The 14,586-nt window shown below is 42.7% G+C and overlaps 1 protein-coding gene across 2 annotated transcripts in view; it reads right to left on the minus strand.

Moving 5' to 3' along the window:
- ADCY1 (adenylate cyclase 1) overlaps positions 1–14,586 on the minus strand; it is a 226,402-nt gene that overhangs the window by 60,701 nt on the left and 151,115 nt on the right. The window lies entirely within an intron of this gene.

The raw sequence follows: 14,586 nt of genomic DNA on the forward strand, positions 1-14,586 counted from the left end.
AATATTTCAAAATTGAGTTTCTATAGAAACTACGAGTACCAAACCCATTAGCGACTGATGTAGAAGAGAGGCATTATTTGTATTTTTTCTTTTACTTTATATTCATTTGACTTAACCATTTTTTTCTGAAAATAAAAACAGCACATAAGAAGTATAAACATAAGTGAACTTTTCTGTTTATTCCTTTTCTTTTTATAACATTTCTGTCATGTTTTTCTTACCTTCACTCTCCCATTTTATCAACTAGAGTTCTGGCTCCAGGATACAGGCATGCATCCATGGAACCATGGTCAAACAGGGAGCTGGGGACCCAACTATTATACTCCACACCTTGCTTCTTCAGAACTGGGGACATTGAGCCATGGAGAGGAATTCTGGGGTGGATGTTTATGGGTCCACTTCTTTCAGCACAGAGGCCCTGATTCAGAAAAAACACTTGCTTAACTTTTAAGCATGTGTTTAACACCCACTGAATTTGATGGAATGTAAGATATGCTTATGTGCTGTTCTTAGATTAGAACCAGGACTAGAACCCCTTGATCTATTTTCAGGAGCCATGCAACCACCTCTGCTTGGATTATTTATGCTTCTGGCATATGTCATCTGTGAAGGAGGATCTGCGAGAATTTTGAAAGGCCACACTACCTGATAGCACTGTAACACAAAGAAGTACCATAACTCTCATCAAATTACTATGCACCCTTTTTAGGAGCAAAAGTGAAGAGACCCAGAGTTCGGTGCATAGTGCTCAGACACCTGAAACATATTCTCAACCCCAAACAAAGCTCAGATCTTTGTCCTTGGGAGCCAAGGAATATGGCCACTGAAATGAGTAAAAAGGATTTGGTTTATAATTGCCATTAAGAGTCGAGAAGTGTGATGGCTGTTCACTGCAGCATAAGAGGTCTACCGCATGCTCACAACTGGGAGTTGCCCATGCCTATCAGGATTCACGGAAACAATCCCTTACTTCACCAAAATCATTTCTTCTATAGCTCCCCTCTACCTACACCAACCATGGGAAACGTTAGAGAAAATTTTTTGAACAAATTAAAGGGAATCCAAGAAAGTGATTCAGAGGAGTGTGCTGCAGATGAGTGAGATTCCCAGCATACATGGAGGGTTGAACTTCTATATCTTGATAGCACAGATCCAATGTACTATGGCAATGTATCAGCCAGATACAATATACTAAACAGAAATGTCATCTTGGTTGCAAAAAGTTCTATCCATAAGAGAAAATGTTTAGTCCAGGCTTCCATTATTGGTTTATATCACTTTTTTGGGGAGTGCTCAATTTAATGGTTGGCATTTAGGGTTTGATATCTAATCAACATGATGCAATGGTGTCATCTGCTTTATTACATCAAGTCCTAATGAGCAAGGTAGAAAGGAGGAAGTAAATCAGAACCGTTTGTTCACATACTAGGGTGAACGTGTACATACTTGGTTTTCTGAATTTAGAGCAACTGGGACAAATTTTCCTCAGTTATACACTCTATATTAAACACAGAGTAAGTCAGTGTGGAATTTGGCTTTATATCCAGTTTAAAATATGTGTATTTAGGTATTAAGAAATGCATTGCGTTTTATGGTGCAATACAGAGCTTTTCCTACCGAGTTGTATGGGTACCGTTCAGCAGACTACATGTTGCATTGCGACAACCAAACACAGAAATCAATTAGTCAGTTTAAATATCTGCATAACATTTAATTAATGTGTTACACAACCTATTATTGAACAGGAAAAAATTCCTGAATGGGCACAATGACTATATTGTGCACTTCAAGGATGATTGAAATAGATTAATACTATCTGCATTATACAGCACATCTGATAGTACTTCAATTTAAAGGACACTAGTTTACTGTGCATGTTATTCTGCTATATAAAGAGTTGATTATGTGTAGGTTCAAAATAGTGAAAAAATCTCTCTTAAGTGGCTTCCCATATAATCTCTCAGTTGAGGAATTTCTGGCAAGTGACTCACTGCTGGAAAGCAATATTCTGCCCAGAGGACATTGTACAGTGACATTCACTTCACTAAATATCTTGAACACATTCCTTAGTTGTTCATACCAAATAAAATATTTTTAGGCATAGATAGCCCTTAGGTCAGAATATGGCAAATGAGATCTACCTTCAGCCCAATGCTCTGCAAGCTAGAACATAGCCTTTGGGTAAATAGTTGTGATGTTACTGATTAATCCGATCATGTTTTCTTAACACAGCCATAGCTCTTCTAGAAATATAAGTATTTTGTTGCATGCCTTTCTCTAAACCCAACAAAAACGTAGCAGCTTTTTTGGCAATTAACTCCCAGTAGTTTTGCTCTATTTTGCAAGTTGCAGTAATAGAAAGGGAACATATAGAAGGCACAAGGTGAAATAGATCTTAGTGTCGCCACTGGATCTCAATTCCAAAACAACTAGTCCCTTTTCCTCTGTCTGGCAGACAAGGTCATTCCTCTCAGCTGGAAGTCACATTGAGCAGGTCAGTGATTTTGCCACACCTCTTCATTTTGGGGGCGATATTAGGCTGATTCTGAGTTGATCTTCTAGTTAAAGAACGAGAAGCTCCTTTGCAGCTCAGAATACCCACAAAAGAGAAACTGTAATATAGCTGGGTGTGCTAATGGAAATTTTTGCTAGCAGAGCCAAGAGGGCATATATGAGAGAGCAGCAAGAACAGGGGCATGGTCTCTCTCCCCCTGGAAGTGCTCGGAGGAGTGCGCTTTGGAAAGTACAGTCTAAACTTCCTTCAGTGTATCAAATCTCCTGTGAACACTATGCTTCTCTGACTGCCCAGAAGCATTATGACTTATAGAAGAATGTTGCCTGACAACTTTGCTTAGGCAGTGTATCTCCTCCCTTTCTCCAACTTGGCGCTCCCTCAGAAGAACCCTAAAGTGTGCAGATAATTTTTTAAAAGGTAACTTCCAGAGTTTATAACAGCTTCTTTAAAATATCTTCAAAGCAGCAGATGGAGCAAACCGTTTATTTACCAGTCATTGGGCATTGTTGGGCTCCTGCTAAAACACAGACAAATTGTCATTGCCAGGCATAATTCTCTTTATGCCACACTTAAAAAAAAAAAAAATTAGGCCATCCTTGACAGGCATCCCACTGAACTTGCTCATGGCCTGCTTTATTTTATTTTGGCACTTCTTTTTTAAGTGCAGCTGAATTGATGCCTATTCATTTGCAACATCATTTTAGGAAAGGTTCTTTGGAGTAACATAGCCAGCAAATCAGGATAAGAACAGGGATGTTCTATCAGACCCCTACAAAGGGCAGCCAGCCTATTTACAGCTCCGAGAGTGCATTGAAGCATGTGGAATACAACAATCATTGATTAAAATTCTGAGAAAACACCCCTCTGTTTGCATCTCTTGTAATACTCTGGTAAAGGAGCCACTGCTGCTTATCTAGGCTCCTCAGAAACAGCATCAGACTGCAGTTCATTTTGCTGTGGTCAGCTAGGGGCATGAAAAAAAAATCACAGAAAAGGAGGATATCGTTGATATTCGAAGTGCATTCACAGAACGCTTCCATGCTGTATTCTGTGTGTGTCTCTTGCTTATGCCTTCAGTCAGTCAGGTCTAAGCTTCTTGGTATTAGCATCTCTCCTGTTATTATTTGCAAGTTACTGAGCTTTCCTGTGGACTTTTTTTATCCTGAGATAAGTAAGCAAGTTTTATTTCAGGTTCGTCTTTTCACAGCTATTGTAATTAGCAATTTTTAGACAAATCTCTCATATGCCATATTATACTTATTTATAATCATTCCTTTACTAATATACTAAAGTCAATTTTACTTAGTGGTCAAAGAATACAACTTGCATAAGAAAAAAATTCTCCATAGTTCAAACCAGTTTATCTACCTATCCAACACAAATACAGCAAATATTTCTAATGTTTGCAAGTGTTAAAAGATGGCTGGGAGACCAATAAAATAGATACAATCATTCTCTAAGTCCATCACCTCTCTCGTCTCCAAGTGCCACATTTTTGGGGGAGTAAAATAAAACGGGAGCAACAGAACATAAAGCAAAGGCCCAAACCCAACTCCCACTCACAGTGATGGAATAATTTCAGACTGGGGGCCATCAGACTGACATTTGTGCATTTCTGTTCCTAGCACTATTCACAGTGACAGCAGGAGTGATACTGAAGTGGTACACCAACACATTTTGCAACAAAAGCATCATTCCCTCGGTGACCCTGGCAGAGCAGGTCAGATCAGGACAATAGGCCAATTCACTTGTGTATTAGAGTAAATCGAAGAGAGCAACATTTTAAACTTCATGAAAGCTAGTAGAATGTTACTTGTATTGTTTTCACTTATCTGTTTTTGTTATAATGTAGTAACAATTATTTACATTGTATATACCCCATGTAACTCAATAACACATCAAAGAATTCTTGTGAAATGCTAATGAAGGAATTTATTATATAAGGTGCTAATTCCAAAGCAAATGGCCATAGTGATGATGACTGGAGGTCAAAAGACTAAGTGTCATCAAAGGAAAAACCCATGTGGGTAAAGACAGTGTCCGCTTGCTTTCTGCATGAAGATACCATAAATATGGAGTCAAAGAAAGATCCTTTATCTCTGACTGTTTGGACTTTTACATGGAAGCGTACCAGATGCAAACAGAGATCTCCAGAGACAATCTGGGTATCTTGAAAGACTTTTGGGAAACTGGCAGTTTATTACATCACTGCTACTATTTGGAGTTAAAAACTGTGATTCACCTGTACATTCATTTTACCTGCTTTAATCTCTCAATAACTCTCATTCTTTATTCTTAACTAATAAACTTTTAGTTAATTTACTACAGAATTGGCTGCCAGCATTGTCTTTGGTGTAAGATCCAGAGTACCAATTGATCTGGGGTAAGTGACTGGTCTCTTGCGACTGGGAGAAACCTGATTTGTTATTTTTGGTTGACGTGACCCTTTTTCACAAAGTCCAGTTTGTCTGGGTGGCAAGACAGGCTGGGTACTAAGGGGACTGTTTGTGATTCCAAGGTAAGACTGGGATCCCAGAGTTCACATGTGGTGCTGGCTTGGTGAAATCTAATTATAGAATATACTACCAGTTGGAATATCAGCCCTTGTTTTCTGACAGTCTACCCTGAGGTAAGCACTCACAGTTGTGAGCCACTCCAGACAGCACAACGCCCTTATCTTCTTCTTTGGTCAGAGGTAGCACAGAGAGGCTACTCCCAATGTTAGCTGTGTGTTTGGTAGACCTAAAAATAGTGCTCTTCATTGTTAGCACATTTCTGTGTACAGTTTTTGAACTAATACAGATACCCTTATAGTGGAAGCTTTGAACTGTAATTATATCCCTTCACTTTGTCAGATCTGCATAAACAGTGGTTAGAATTTTCAAATTTAGGTGGTTAACGTTAGGCATTTACATTCACATTTAAGTGCTGAAATAAAAGTGATCTGATTTTTCAGAAAGTGCTGGACACCCATTTCTCCCACAGACAAGCAGACACTGGGAGCTGTGGGTGCTCAGCATCTCTGGAAAAAAATATCAGACCACATAATTAGGTACCTAACTATGGATTTAGGTTTCAGAGTAGCAGCCGTGTTAGTTTGTATTCGCAAAAAGAAAAGGAGTACTTGTGGCACCTTAGAGACTAACAAATTTATTAGAGCATAAGCTTTCGTGAGCTACAGCTCACTTCATCGGATGCATTTGGATTTAGGTGTCTAACTTCAGGAACCTAAGTTTCAACATTTTGGCCTAATGTGTTTGTTTTGTGGCTTCCTCTTTGCTTGCACAGAACACAAGCCACAAAAATTTCACCTGTGCTGCAGGAAGAGAGTGTCTTTTCTATAGGGACACACTATTATTCAATGGAATGCACCTTCCTGCAAGGAAGGTTATCGCAAGCAAATATAGATGGAAATTTAAGACTCTGTTAGTATATAGATGGACATCAAAAAAGAAAATAAAATGACTGGAATGCTAATTTTAGTCCTTTTCCTTCTCTTAATTTATTCCCCCCCCATTCCTTTTTTGTTTTTTTTACACATTGCTGACTAGCAATATTTCAGCTCATCAAGTTCAGATTTATTTATTTATTTTTATTTTAAGACGAATGAAAATCTAGTCCCCACCGTGGTAAAGTTTCTTTGGTTGGTCTGACAAAAACAACAACAGCCTTCTGTCAAAAATCCTATTCCAATAATAATCATACACATCAAACAAGCTACAGTTGATTAATAAAAGTCACTTGAAAGCCTTTGCAATATAGAATGAAAAGCATCCAGGGACCACATACACAAACCAAATGCACTTGCTAAATCTGAAGAATGCAAGCTGCTAACAATGATTCACTGATAAAAGCTGAATTGTAAAAACCACGCAGTAATTGTATATTCTACCTGTTCTTTGACAATGCTATCACTCTTTGATATTGAGTGTTAAATTCTATTTCTGGAGGCAGCTTTACGGTGGGGGAACTACCAAAAATATTGGTAGGCTAACTGAACTGATATTTTGGGGGTACAGGGATATGGGACCCCTGGTATGTCCTCTTAGTTGTTTTTACTGAAAGATGGAGCCAGGAATGGAAGGGTGGAGATCTGAGGGTGGGGAGATACTATAATTAAATGAGGAGAGAAAACTTGAATTCTCTACTCCCTCATACATGAATTCTCAGTCTTTTTCATACTCTAATCCCACACTCTGGTACCTGTAATCCATCCTTTGTACTGGTTTTCACACTGCAGTGGGAATTAGCGCAAGGCTTTAGTGTCTGCTTTCAGTATCTTTTTATATGCACGTGTGACTAAGGAAACTGTTTCAGATGAAAACCAGAGACAGAGAATGAAAGCAGATTCCTGACTATTATATTTGGACCCAGCAGAGGAGACAGAAACACAGCTCTATGCCGTGCTTGCTTTATTCTTCTTACAGCAAAACTGAAACCAACATGAAAGTGAGGCTTTGCACTGGGTGGGATAGGGGAGTGCTCAAATATTTAAAGGGACAGGACATCACTTTCAAACACCCTATTTAAAATTTTTTCCCAAATTATATATATATATATAATTTACATTTTCCACTGAATGCATCCGAGGAAGTGAGCTGTAGCTCACGAAAGCTTATGCTCAAATAAATGTGTTCGTCTCTAAGGTGCCACAAGTACTCCTTTCCTTTTTGCGAATACAGACTAACACGGCTGCTACTCTGAAACCTGTCATAAAACACTATATAGCCTAACTAAAAGTTGTGGGTAGACTACCAGAGATTCTCAAATGGCAAGGGATTATACTGCCCTGTAATAGCAACTCACTACCATATAAGATGAGGCACACAACTGGTTTTCACACTCTCTTGGGATAATGTGGTGATGGTTAAGTGACAGTGTCCTGAAAAACAGGAACAGTCGGTGGTAAGGAATCTAGTATGGCTCTAGTATGGAATCAGAGTCCTGTGATCCCTTTGGGTGCAGATGCACTTCTCCTCATATCATGGTGTGAGCTGTGGCAACCTGCTGCAAATAATCCTTGCACCAGTCAACACAGCTGTCCCCTGCTGGAATTGGAGTACATGTGAATCAATAAGAGAATACAGTTCTGTGGGGGAAAATAAAAAACACATAAAATGGCACACTTACTTTGTCAGTCCTTATGTCTGCTTATTATAGTGCAGTCTTCGCTGAAGCGTACTGACAGTATATCCCCACTGGTTCTGGGGGCAGAGTTAAGGTTGCATGGCATAGCTTGTGCGTACCGTAACTCTGTATTTCCTGGGTTTTAGAGATTTAAGTACAGGTGCACTCGACATTCAGGAAGTAGATGGAAAAGGAATACTTGTGGCACCTTAGAGACTAACAAATTTATTAGAGCATAAGCTTTCGTGAGCTACAGCTCACTTCATCAGATGCATTTGGTGGAAAAAACAGAGGAGAGATTTATATACACACACAGAGAACATGAAACAATGGGTTTATCATACACACTGTAAGGAGAGTGATCACTTAGATAAGCCATCACCAGCAGCGGGGGGGGGGGGGAAGGAGGAAAACCTTTCATGGTGAGGAGGAAGTAGATGGTCATACTTAACTCTGCACTAATGACATTTTAGGGCAGTGAATAATCAAGGTTGCCTCACATTTACCCCTGTAAGACTCTGTTTTCAGTTACTTATAATTTCCCCAAGTTTTAACTGTTTGGACTGAAATTTTCCATATGGGGTGTCTGCCTCAGGTCAAGTATTTTTGTAAAGTTTGGACAAGTTCAACAACACTGGTTCAGTCATTTTTGAGAACAGGGCTAGAGAAAAACAGATTGTTTTGCCAATGTTATTTTTTTTTTTACAACTGTTTAATTGACAATCTCTAGCACCCCATGCTTTGTAGTGGAGACTTTAAATTTAGCTGGGGTCAGAGAGATGCTTTTCCCCCATCCCTGTAAAAATCCACTCACATTTGGCAGTTATAAGCCTCTGAAAATTGCCATTTGCACATGCCTGGTAGAGGTTTGCTAGAAGCTGGCTGCTAAAGAGTGTCTGCATGCATGAGCACGCTCCAGCCCAAACTGGCACAGATGAGCAGGATTTTCTGTGCAATTTTCTTCTCTTACAGGCTGTAGTGCTGGACACTGGAACTGAGAGCGGGGAGACTCTCTCCACTGTGCACTCAATGCCCCCCGATGATCCAGGCAGCCTGGAGGAGGAGGAAGCATCCCACATCAAATGCAGAGGAGGACAGGACAGACTGAAGTCATAAGAACATATGAAGGCCATATTGGGTCAAATCAAAGGTCCATCTAGCCTAGTATCCTGTCTTCCGACATTGGCCACTGCCAGGTGCTTCAGAGGGGATGACCAGAACAGGTAATCATTAAGTGATCCATCCCTTGTTGCCCATTCCCAACTTTTGGCAAACAGAGGCTAGGAACACCATCCCATCGAGATAAATGGGCGCTGTAGTTTTCGTGCATTACTGAACTTAGAGTGTGTGTTGGCATTAATGTATCATATTCGACAATTCATGTTATGCGACCTATCGTAAAATGTTTATTTTGGGCTTTGTGGAAAAGCGCTAATACAGAACTTGCTTTTGGGTGATGTTGGTGAACGGTTTGTAGTGAATAAGTGAACAGACATAGCCGGTTTTTACTTTTTGTGAGTTATCTACAGACAGGCTTTGATTTTTTTAAAAATATGCTATTTATTCAAAATTATTTGGCGAATGCTTTATGCAAACATATATCAGTCTATCAGCTAGTCCAAACTATTTGATTATATCTTCAAATATTTACTGTTCTTCATTAGTAGTGTATGCCTGGTCATCTAAGTTACCAGATGTTTGTATTTCTGCTCTCTCTGAGAGGATGACAGTGTTCTGAACAGAAGATTTTTAAGATGGTTACCATAAAGAATTCTGACATGAACTTTTGCGCAAATATACATTTGCTTGAGTACTTCCCAGACTTGCAGCTTCCCCACAATGAGTATTTCATTTTCTTTCTGAATGTTAATTGAAAAAACAAATACTAAACTTATTTCATATTGTTTGCACATCACAAAATAAGCCGCATAATATCACATTGATTTCCTCTTCACCCTTCCTAATTTCTTAGAGCCCAATCCTGTAATCTGTATGTGTGTCACTCCCATTGAAGTCAATGGGAGTTTTATGTGAAGATAGATCTCACAATGGCCTAGACAGAACATTTGAATAAAATATCAAAAATGTCTGTGTTCTTCACATAAGAGTGGGAAATATACTAAATGCTGTTAGAATCTGAAGTCTGCTCTCTGCTGTTTGCTCTGTGCTATAATATGCAACGTTTGCTCTATGCTCATTCCCAGTTAGGGTGACCAGATAGAGTGAAAAATTGGGATGTGGTTGGGGGGTAATAAGCACCTATATAAGAAAAAGCCCCATATATCAGGACTGTCCTTATAAAATCGGGACATCTGGTCACCCTATTCCCAGTAGCGGATTTAGAATTAGTGGGTCCCTGTGTGCAGCTCCATTTTCAGGGCCCCCCCTCAGGACCCAGCCAAGAAAAAGAACATTCTCTCTTCCCTGCCCCATTTTTCATTTTTTCTTCTTCATCCTCCTCTATATTATAAGTAGTGGGAAGTAAATGAAAATAAAGTGAGGTTCCTTGATTGGGGCAGGAGGGGTGCGGGCTCCGGGAGGAAATTTGGTTGCTGGATGCGGGCTCTGGGCTGGGGTGAGGTGTATGGGGTGCAGGCTCTGGGCTGGAGCAGAGGGTTGGGGTGTGGGAGGGAGGCAGGGGGGAGGCGCTTAACTCGGGCAGCACGGCTCCCAAAACGACTGGCACACACACCCTTCCGGCAGCGGCTCCTAGGCGGGGGAAGTCAGGGGGTCTCCATACACCACTGCCTGCAGGTGCTGCCTCTGCAGCTCCCATTGGCGCTCAGGGTGGGGATAGCACACAGAGACCCCGCCCCCTCAAAGGGCCACAGGGACATACCGGCCGCTTCCAGGAGTGAAGCGGCGTAGAGGGAGGCAGAGCGGGCAGGGAGCCGCCTTAGCCCTGCTGCTTGCACATCTCTGTGTGCCCCTTGGGTGGAGTGGGGAAGCAGGTCTCCGTATACTGCCCGGGGCGGGGCAGCGCACGGAGCTGCCTCCCACCCCCCACCAGATATTTGTCCTGCATTTTGGGGGCCCCATGCCACCGCATGGGTTGTTTCATGGTAAATCTGCTCCTGCTCATTCCAAGCTGAACAAAACCATCAAATCAGTTGCAGATAAGATACATTAAACAACATTCATTGTTTAGTGGTGGGAAGGCATAGGGCTCAGTACAACATACAGGGACAGGTCTTCAGCTGATGTAAACTAGCAAAGCTCCAGTGAAGTCCCTGAAGCTACACTGATTTACACCAGCTGAGGATATTGCACTGTGTCAAAAATAGTTTCTGATATTCTTCTGAATCATCAGAATTATATACAAGCTGTTTACTTACTCACTTAGTGACAGGATTGCAACTGCAGGAAGTTTAAAATCGCATCTGTTTATGTTAGGTGAAACAACAGGGTATGACAGTGATGTGACAGCCATCAACACTTCTCCTGCAGCTGCTGTCACACATTTTAAAACAAATTCCAGGTTACTGAATTCCTGCCTCACCTTTTGAGCTATCAAATGCAATTGTGGTTTATAGTAAGTTTTTCTCAGAGGTGTACTGTAGATAATTGCTCTGGATCTCTCCAACACTCAAGCCACCTGGTAAATTTTAAGCATTTAGTGCTATATATTCCAAAAGATGATCCCACTGTATCTCATACGGAGAAGAATCCTCTACTTAAGTGTTTTGAACAGGTCTCTTCTAAAACAAACAATTATTGATTTCCTCTTTATTTGCAGATACGTCATTGGTAGCAGGGTTTGGCTGGAATATCTCCTAGATTAGAGAAACATAGGAAGTGTAGTTCTCTGCAGTAGAAAGTGTTTTGTAAATGATTTCCTTCACCAGAGTAGACCAGATTAGTAACAGAGATCCAGAATCCATCTAGCTCTCACTTCCTCTTATTAGGAATCCTACACGCTGGACTTCAGAGAGATTAATGAGGGACTAGTGAAATGTTCAAGTATAAACTAAGCAATATTCACTCACAAGAAAGCCAAAATCCATGCTCTCTCTGTGATGATGAGATCCATGTACGTTGACTTGCTGCCCCAAAACGAAATCAAAAGGGAGAAAAAACAGGAATTGGTCACTGACCTGAAAGGCAGCAGGAAGAATCACCTGACGCACCTCACCCTCAGTTATGAGCATGTAAAACTGTCACAATACCAGGCCTGACTACTGAAGGATCTGAGATAATCATTTACATGAGTAGGCCCTTATATCTGTGCATAGTCCTACAGAAATGAGAAATGAGAGCCTCGCGAACCCGCTGAGCGGCAGCGAACCAGCTGAGCAGCGGGGACAGCAGAGCAGCTCACAGCAGGAGTTTGCCTGGGAGTTCGCCTGGAGTGAGCCCAGTGAGGCTTACATCTTGCCAACGTCTCTGAGGAAGCTCATAGTAGGTAGGTGATATGGAAGGGGGGGGGTTCAGCTGTTGTGACCTGCACTGGATGTGCCATGTTTGTCTTTCTTCCACAGGACAGAAGCGACTTTGTCTGTACAAAGTGCAAGCTGGTCTCCATATTGGAAGAGAAGATTGAAGGTCTGGAGCAACAGGTAACGACCCTGCATTGTATACAAGAGACTGAGGATTTTCTGGACCAAACTCAGGATAGGCTTCTAGGGGCACAAAGCTCTAAAGATATAGAGCAGGTTGCACAGAGGAGCCAAGAGGCCAGTGAAGAAGCTTAGCAACATGTGACCTCCAGAAGAGGTAAGCGGAATGTCCGGGTTCCAGTAACACAGACACAGGTAACTAACCGCTTTCATGTTCTCTCCACAGGTACCATTGCGGAGAGTGGACCAGATGATAGGTCTGGGGGGAGAAAGCAGAAGGAGACTCCGCTGGTTGGGAGGCATGAGATGCGATGTCCTGAGGTTGGGGGTTCCACGACCACCACTCCCAAGAGGAGAAGGCGGGTGGTGGTGGTCGGGGACTCTCTCCTCCGGGGGACTGAGTCATCTATCTGCCGCCCTGACCGGGAAAACCGAGAAGTCTGCTGCTTGCCAGGGGCTAAGATTCGTGATGTGACGGAGAGACTGCCGAGACTCATCAAGCCCTCGGATCGCTACCCCTTCCTGCTTCTCCACGTGGGCACCAATGATACTGCCAAGAATGACCTTGAGCGGATCACTGCGGACTACGTGGCTCTGGGAAGAAGGATAAAGGAGTTGGAGGCGCAAGTGGTGTTCTCGTCCATCCTCCCCGTGGAAGGAAAAGGCCTGGGTAGGGACCGTCGAATCGTGGAGGTCAACGAATGGCTACGCAGGTGATGTCGGAGAGAAGGCTTTGGATTCTTTGACCATGGGATGGTGTTCCATGAAGGAGGAGTGCTGGGCAGAGACGGGCTCCATCTTACGAAGAGAGGGAAGAACATCTTTGCCAGCAGGCTGGCTAACCTAGTGAGGAGGGCTTTAAACTAGGTTCACCGGGGGAAGGAGACCAAAGCCCTGAGGTAAGTGGGAAAGCGGGATACCGGGAGGAAGCACAGGCAGGAATGTCTGTGAGGGGAGGGCTCCTGCCTCATACTGGGAATGAGGGGCGATCAACAGGTTATCTCAAGTGCTTATATACAAATGCACAAAGCCTTGGAAACAAGCAGGGAGAACTGGAGGTCCTGGTGATGTCAAGGAATTATGACGTGATTGGAATAACAGAGACTTGGTGGGATAACTCACATGACTGGAGTACAGTCATGGATGGTTATAAACTGTTCAGGAAGGACAGGCAGGGCAGAAAAGGTGGGGGAGTAGCACTGTATGTAAGGGAGCAGTATGACTGCTCAGAGCTCCGGTACGAAACTGTGGAAAAACCTGAGTGTCTCTGGATTAAGTTTAGAAGTGTGTGCAACAAGAGTGATGTCATGGTGGGAGTCTGCTATAGACCACCGGACCAGGGGGATGAGGTGGATGAGGCTTTCTTCCGGCAACTCACGGAAGCTACTAGATCGCATGCCCTGATTCTCATGGGTGACTTTAATTTTCCTGATATCTGCTGGGAGAGCAATACAGCGGTGCATAGACAATCCAGGAAGTTTTTGGAAAGCGTAGGGGACAATTTCCTGGTGCAAGTGCTAGGGGAGCCAACTAGGGGGAGCGCTTTTCTTGACCTGCTGCTCACAAACCGGGTAGAATTAGTGGGGGAAGCAAAAGTGGATGGGAATCTGGGAGGCAGTGACCATGAGTTGGTTGAGTTCAGGATCCTGACGCAGGGAAGAAAGGTAAGCAGCAGGATACGGACCCTGGACTTCAGGAAAGCAGACTTTGACTCCCTCAGGGAACAGATGGCCAGGATCCCCTGGGGGACTAACATGAAAGGGAAGGGAGTCCAGGAGAGCTGGCTGTATTTCAAGGAATCCCTGTTGAGGTTACAGGGACAAACCATCCCGATGAGTCGAAAGAATAGTAAATATGGCAGGCGACCAGCTTGGCTTAATGGTGAAATCCTAGCGGATCTTAAACATAAAAAAGAAGCTTACAAGAAGTGGAAGGTTGGACATATGACCAGGGAAGAGTATAAAAATATTGCTCGGGCATGTAGGAAAGATATCAGGAGGGCCAAATCGCACCTGGAGCTGCAGCTAGCAAGAGATGTCAAGAGTAACAAGAAGGGTTTCTTCAGGTATGTTGGCAACAAGAAGAAAGCCAAGGAAAGTGTGGGCCCCTTACTGAATGAGGGAGGCAAGCTAGTGACAGAGGATGTGGAAAAAGCTAATGTACTCAATGCTTTTTTTGCCTCTGTTTTCACTAACAAGGTCAGCTCCCAGACTGCTGTGCTGGGCATCACAAAATGGGGAAGAGATGGCCAGCCCTCTGTAGAGATAGAGGTGGTTAGGGACTATTTAGAAAAGCTGGACGTGCACAAGTCCATGGGGCCGGACGAATTGCATCCGAGAGTGCTGAGGGAATTGGCGGCTGTGATTGCAGAGCCCTTGGCCATTATCT

This window comes from Dermochelys coriacea, chromosome 2 (assembly GCF_009764565.3).
Source record: "Dermochelys coriacea isolate rDerCor1 chromosome 2, rDerCor1.pri.v4, whole genome shotgun sequence".
Taxonomy (NCBI): domain Eukaryota; kingdom Metazoa; phylum Chordata; order Testudines; family Dermochelyidae; genus Dermochelys; species Dermochelys coriacea.